Below are 7554 nucleotides of genomic sequence, written 5' to 3'. Positions count from 1 at the left end.
CCAAAATAGTAACCTCAAGCCCAGTTATGGTCCAATTTTCTAAATTGGGCTCAAATCTCTTTCATGGGCCTTTAACCAAAGTCCAATAAAATATCTATAGATAAATAATTGAATCCTGATAGCCCAATAAGGCCCAAGAAAACTATGGTCCAAAACCAAGAAGCCCATAACAGTGACACCCACTACTGAGTAAACAGCGCGTACTTTGCCTGTATGCTAAGCGTACTTGCTTAAGGGCTTGTACGCTGTGTGTACCAACTTGTACGCCCAACGAACTTAACTAGATTGGCCAACTTCCTCATTTAGCTCTTAAATGGTTAATATTTCACTCCAAACTTAGATATGACTTCCTTTAGATGGTTTATCACGTAAAGTTGCCAACTTTAGGTGCATACATGTCTTAATGAGGATCTTAGAGCTCAGAAGAGCATAATAAATGACTTACTATATGTATGAGACCACCAATAACATAAATCTTGTACCTTGAAGCTTAAGGAACTCTCCAAACATCCAGATCTACAAGATTTAGCTTCTAAAACGGCCTTAAAACCCATCAAGACCAACCATAAAGGGACAAAGAAGCATAAAACAATAACATGAAGAGATCTAAGAAAAAGTGTAGACAATGGATCAACCTTATACCTCAAAATGGATCAAAATATGGAGCTAAATCTTGATCTTTAAGCTTCCCCCTAATGAATGAGTCTTCCAATTTCTTCTTCTATCACTTTCAAGGAGTGCAAACCACGAATATCAAGACGAAGGCTCAAGAACACTCAAAGATGTTGTTAGGGTTCCAGATTACGATTTTAGGACAATGGGGGCTGGTTAAACAAGGAAAAAAGAGGCTATCTTATGGTTTATAAAGGGTACAAGCCCTAAAAATAAGATTTCTACACTTCTCACGTACGCTAAGCATACTCCACGTATGCCTAGAATACGTGGATGATCGTCGTTACCATCCTTCATGACTACACCCAACGTACTCCAACTTTCCCAAAGTTGACATTTTCTGCCCCCCATGGACCAAATCTACAAACAATACACCCCAAAGGGCATAAACCGAAATATGCAATAAATCGAGGGTTACAATATATGACTAGTTATATGTTAGAATAACTTTATAGAAATGATAGGATTTTTATAAAGTTGGTATAGAAATATACATATCATCTAGTCATGAATAAAGAAATAAACACATCACCACTTTCCCTTTTAACCATGGTGGCTGTAAATCAAGAAGCATGGGCTTTGGTTGCTTTTTCTTTGTTTAATATATGTCCCATGACATGATTTAGCTTTAGCTTTATGGTCTTGTTTTTGGTCTACCCTTGATGACACATAAAAGAAAGACTTTCTAGTGGGTTGGGTGGGGCTATTGAAGTTTTTCTTTTTCTATCTTTGGGAGTGTAAAATCGAGAGCAAGAGTGCTTTACATGGCTGTCAAAATTTCGAAGTTCAAGCCTCTACTTTTTCTCCATTTTCTTGAAAATTTGTGCTAGATTTATATCCTTTTTATTAATTCATTTTTTAACACATATTTGGTGTATATATCAAAGGCTTATCAACAACAAATAACAAGTGTGTGCTAGCATGATTTGATGGTTCTACACTTCCTTGGTGGATACTTCTAGAGAGCACTTAGTTTAGAGCTTAATGCCATACTTCATCAACTCCCAACCTCCCATGAGTATCAGTGTATTCAAAGGTTGTTATGCTTACCCTTTTATGGTTATTTTAATCTTTACAACTCTTGCAAAATGATCCTTGGTGGGAATAAAACTAGTTTTACTTTTGTTCAAATCTTAAGTCTTCCGTTGCATTCTTTATGTTTCTGAAACAAATTTTGAATAGAATCTCCACACACACACACACACACACACACACATATATATATATGGTTAGGTTTTAATACGGAGAACAATTATTGTATGGATGTGTGGACTAATGTGGGCCACTTGTTTAGCCTAATTAAGGTATGTGATTTAATAAGGATTTATAATTTAGAAAAAAAGAGAAAACACTAATTTCATAATGTGTATAGGACTATAAGGGAAAACTTGTATATTTGTATATGAGATAAAAAAAATGGTAGGAATGTATTATTTGGAAACATATTTTGGTCACCCATTCTTCGCAAACACTACCTCCTGTCATCATCTATCTACACATATTCAAGTTGAAGTTTATATTCACGAATCTTTGTTAACAGCGACTCATACAAATTGTTTATTATGGTCCATCGACTTCATTCTCTATAAACTCAAGAAATATTTATAAAATGCTAGTTATGTGCAAAGACAGTATCGATAACATTCTGTAAGAATATGTAGTCGGAGGATCAAGTTCAAGATTGAGGATTGACATTAAGAATGTGTTATTCTGACATAATTTATGTATTAGTATGTAGTTTTTTTGTGAATGTTAACTACACACATGTCTAAGTAACTGTTAAGCAACATAATATGTTTGTAAATCATTCTATACGAATAAATAAAAAACATTACATGTGTGTTATTCTATCAAAATATGAAAAAATAAGTTCACAAAACTTTAATAATAGGTTTTCAAGGGTTTTTGAAGAGTCTAACTAGTGGTGTGGTCTAGGCTTTCTATGCAATAGGTTCTTTTGAGTCAATTTACAGCTTTTGGTAGTCTATATGTAGAGTACGGCCCGACAATGAGTTTACGGCCGTAAGGCTGTTTACGGCCGTACACCCAAGGTCGACCCAAGTCCAGTATATATAGAGGTGTGCTTGGTCTTTTGTCTATTGTTGATGCCTCAGAGTTCATGGCTGCTATAACCACAAGTTGTACCAGATGTTATTCCTAAAAGAAAAGCATGTGTAAGCTTGTTAATTCTCAATTCTACTTATTCTTTAGTGCTAATTGATTGTGTTTGCTATTTGATCACTGGTAAGATCGGTTTCAGGACCCTACAGATTTTTAAATTGAGAAAAAAATTGTGCTCGTAAAGTATGATAAGAATGTAACTTACCTACATAACGCCCGCAAATCCGGGCTAGTCAAATTAGAGGCAATAGGAGTCGAAAATGACTTTTCGACAAAAGGTTATTTATAATAAATAATCTTAACCAAGTTGTAGAATATGTCACAAGGTTTCCGTACATATAAAGAACGCCGAAATCCGAGTTATAACGAAGAAGTTATGACCCGTCGAAGTTTCGCGACGGAACCAACACGGCACCGGGAAGCGTAAATAGTGAATTTACGATAGAGCGAGATTTAGCCTTAGCAATCTAAACGAAATTCGTAGAATATGTCAAAATAAGAACATCGATAAAAAGAACGCCCAAATCTGACTTTGTATGAAGAAGTTATGATTTTTCGAAGTTTCGGATTAGCAGTGTACAACCCGAAATTCAAATATTAGATCGAATAATTTTTAGCCAACACGACCTGAACGAGATTCGAAGATCTCGTTAAGAGTAGCGTAACGAGAAAAATATGGGCGAAAACGGATGTCGGATGAAGAAGTTATGAGGATTTAACGGACCAATCTTGTCTCGGCCTGTTAATAATATAAAATTTAAAATCGAGTCAAAATTAGCCGATGGAGTCTAAACGAAAGCTGTAGAGTACGTTCCCACCTTCGCGTGGATATAAAGAACATTAAAAACGGAGATCGTATGCGAAAGATACGAATTTTTAAAGTTTGTAGTGAAAGTTGCGAAGTCTGTTGCTAAATCGATGACGTGGCATGATCTGGACCGTTGCTTGTTGACCACGCCTCGCATCCGATGTTTGTCACGAAGTATCGCTTACGCCCAGCGTCCGAAGCTGAGTACGCACCGCGTACAGCTGCCACCCTCGGTCCACAAGAAGCCGCGTAGCTCCAGCCGATGTCCGACGCGTGTGTCGTACGAAGCCATCTGGTAGCTCAATGCGAACTACGCCCAGCGTACCTCGGAACTACGCCCAGCGTAACCGAGGCTGCTGAGGCTATAAATAGAAGCGAGGGTTGCCAAGCAAAACACACCATTTTTCATTCTCTCTCTAAAATCTTTCTCTCTCTAGGGTTTCTAAACCCCCCCTAAGCCCTTGATAAAACCCCTAGCCCCCGAGGGAAGCCCCGAGGCTTCCGGAGTCCCGAGAAAAAGAGCCTTTCGGTTTCGAAACGCTGCTCCAATTAAGTCCCATTTTTCGATAAAATTCACTGTAAGTGTGCTACGCTTACGCAATTTTTAATATAGCTTTCAAATAATTATAGGAATGTTATTAGGTCCTTAAAATAAGTATTTGGACTATTATTATGAGTTATATCGAGTATTATTAACTCTTAATAATACTCGGACTAATAAGTTTGTCGCGGTTATTGTTAAACTAAACCCTAGTGGTATCGATACTAGGTTTTATCGAAGGAATATCATTTTAAGAGTATCGTAGCGCTGTCCGAGTGCTGAGTCACCACCTAATCAAGTGAGTGCATAGTCCTTTTCATCTTACACATACATATGAAGTATTTTAATATAAATTATGTGCTATGTGTGCATATTGTTTGAATACTTGTTGTCTACGCTGGATGAATGATTTATACATGTTTTAAATGATTTAAACTGTATAGTTATTTTATATCTACAAATATGATGGGATAAAACATGGGTAGATGAAATAATTGGTAGGTGATGAAATAAAATAATGAGAGATAGGTGATGATAGATAGGTGATTATGAATCGGTGATGTAGGATACTACAACCTTGTCCGACAATTTGGAGATGTAGTCATCTACTAGACTATAGATGGAAACCACGGACTATCATAGACAACCCCGTGGAAACACCAGTGGGCTAGTAACCTGTAGGTGATGAATTACGAGTTCAGGCGATGTTGTAACTATGTATTCATGCGATGATAGTCTAACCCTTATTATGAATTACGAGTCCAGGCGATGTTGTGGCTACGTATTCATGTGATGATAGACTAACCCTTATCATGATTTACAAGTCCAGGCGATGTTGTGGCTGCGTAATCATGCGATGATACCCTAACTCTTGCTAGACACATATTGAGGGAGTAATCCCCGGATTAGTATTGTCTATGCAATGTAGGCGATGATCCTTAGGTAAAGTTCGTAGGAACAATCATATATGGAAATACGATGTAAGGAGATGAGAAGTAAATATGATATAGGAGATGACCCTTGAGATAATATCTTTAGGGAAGACTAAAAGAAGATAATGGGGATGGGTAATTGGGTTGATTGTTTGATTATTTAAACATAATAACTATATTATTGTGGGTTGAAAACCCTATGCACTCACCAGGTTTCCCAACCTGAACCACACAGTTTATTTACATCACAGGTGGCGATATGAAGTGACATTACACTGAGAGATTTAAAGAGATGTAGATCACTAGTGTAAATAATTGTAAGTTCTGTTTATGCTTATGTTTCTGTATTAGCGATGACATCCCAAACGTTTTAAGATGAATAAAAATATGTTTCTTCGAAAATGTTTTAATAACGTATTTATCATGTTTTTCTGGGAACAAATTCCGCAACCTTTTTAAAAAATGAAGTACTCTGATTTTTTATAAATCATAAACAAAATCGGTCTTTTCTGGCCGTGATTTTGGGGATGTCACAACCTATGTATTCGAAAAAAATGATATTATAATGATGTTAATTTTTAGTTTACAAAACATATATTCACACATATTAAGGGTTTTGTAATTGATCTTTTTTTGACTTCTCAAAATATGTTAGTAAATAAGAATTCACATTAATTGTACAAATTCTGACAGAATATATGTATTAGATTGGTTTTTTTAGGTTAATAAGAAACATGTAAAACAAATTCTAAATCAATAATAAGCTACATAATATGATAACTAATCATTTTATACGAATATATATCAAAGATTACATATTTTACATAATATGATGATTAATCATTATAATGCCCTTTGAAGAATACGTTTGTAGAAAACTAACAGATTACTTTAATCACAAATATTGAGTCATATTCTATTAGAATTTCAATATATAATGTCTGATAACAATTACTATAGAATGATTTATAATCATATTATAGAATGATTTAAAAACATATTGTTTAGATAATTCTTTATTAGGGTTTTGTCATAGAGACCCATCTAACTTTTACATTAGGTTTTAAAAGACCAATATTGTTGTTGTTGGTCTTTATGGACCCTCTAACTTGAAAATTACTTGTCTCTCATACCCTCTACCCTAAAGTTTACCCACAATTGTTGGTTATCCATTAAGTTACTACATATGTGGACAATGTTGTCCACGTAGATACACAATTGGTAGGTGATGGATTAGCTTCATTAATAAGCTATTTAAAGTGCCAAAAATGAAGACAAGATATTCAATATCATTTCCAGTTTATAACATATAGTTTTCAAGTTACGAACCCTTAATAATATATTAGCTTCTCCTTCGATGGCATACTCATCTAGATCATCATCTGATAACCACACTGTTCTCACTACTAATTGATTGTGTTTGCTATTTGTCCACTAGTAAGATCCGTTTCAGGACCTTACAATTTGTATCAGAGCATGACCTGCCTCAAAAGCATTCTACAATCAATTTTTGACCATGTTTTATTTATTTTATGTGAAAGGGTTTCAAGCTTCATTCAAAACTATGTTTTTCTCAAGTTTCTGGGAGATTACAGCCATAGTTTACGGCCATAAACATAGATTACGGCCGCAAACCCCCATCAGTTCTTGAACCATTAACTTGGTTCTTGGGTCGTGAATAAGGATTTTTCATCAACCAAAAACACTAAGTCAAACTCACCACCACGAGCTGGATTCTGTTATGGGCACAACCACTCGCATTCTACGACTGCTGTTAGCTGAAGGATTTCCAGAATGGAAGTACATGATTGAGAAGTACATCAAAATGAAGGACTTCAAAATCTGGAGAACTATAATAAAAAAACCATGTCAGAATAACCACCACTATTGCGGGACAAGTCATTGATAAAGAAATTGAAAATTACACTGATGAGGACTTTGAGAATGTGGAGGAGCAGGAAAGGGCTTTGGCCACTCTGATTATCTCCCTGTCCCCTGATATTTCTCAAGGATTTAGGGAGTACAATTCTGCTAAGGCTTTGTGGAAAGCCCTGATCGAGGTTTATGAAGGGAACGAAGACATGAAGGAGAGTCGCCAAGATATGCTGCATCAACGGTTTAATATGTTCAACTACATTTCTGGAGAAACTCTTAAGCAACAGCTGCAACAGTATACCTCCTTTACCACTGAAATGACTGTGGTTGGGATTGTTTATACCAAGTATGAAATAAGTAAGAAGCTATTGAATGCTCTCCCAAAATCATGGGACATGAATATAGCTGTGATCAAGAAAACTAAGGAACTCAAGTAGCTCTCTCTTTTTGAAATGATGGCGGTCATTAAGGCTTGTGATATTGATGACAAATAGCAGGAGATAAATCATGTAAATTCATACTCAACTGCAAACCTCGGAATCTCCTCTAACAATGCTCTTTCATCTTTCACTTCTCCTTCTGCAGGTCAACTCTTTTCTGCTCAG

Source organism: Lactuca saligna, chromosome 6, assembly GCF_052625555.1.
Source record: "Lactuca saligna cultivar CGN05327 chromosome 6, ASM5262555v1, whole genome shotgun sequence".
Taxonomy (NCBI): Eukaryota; Viridiplantae; Streptophyta; class Magnoliopsida; order Asterales; family Asteraceae; genus Lactuca; species Lactuca saligna.
Note: the sequence above shows the minus strand (reverse complement) of the source record.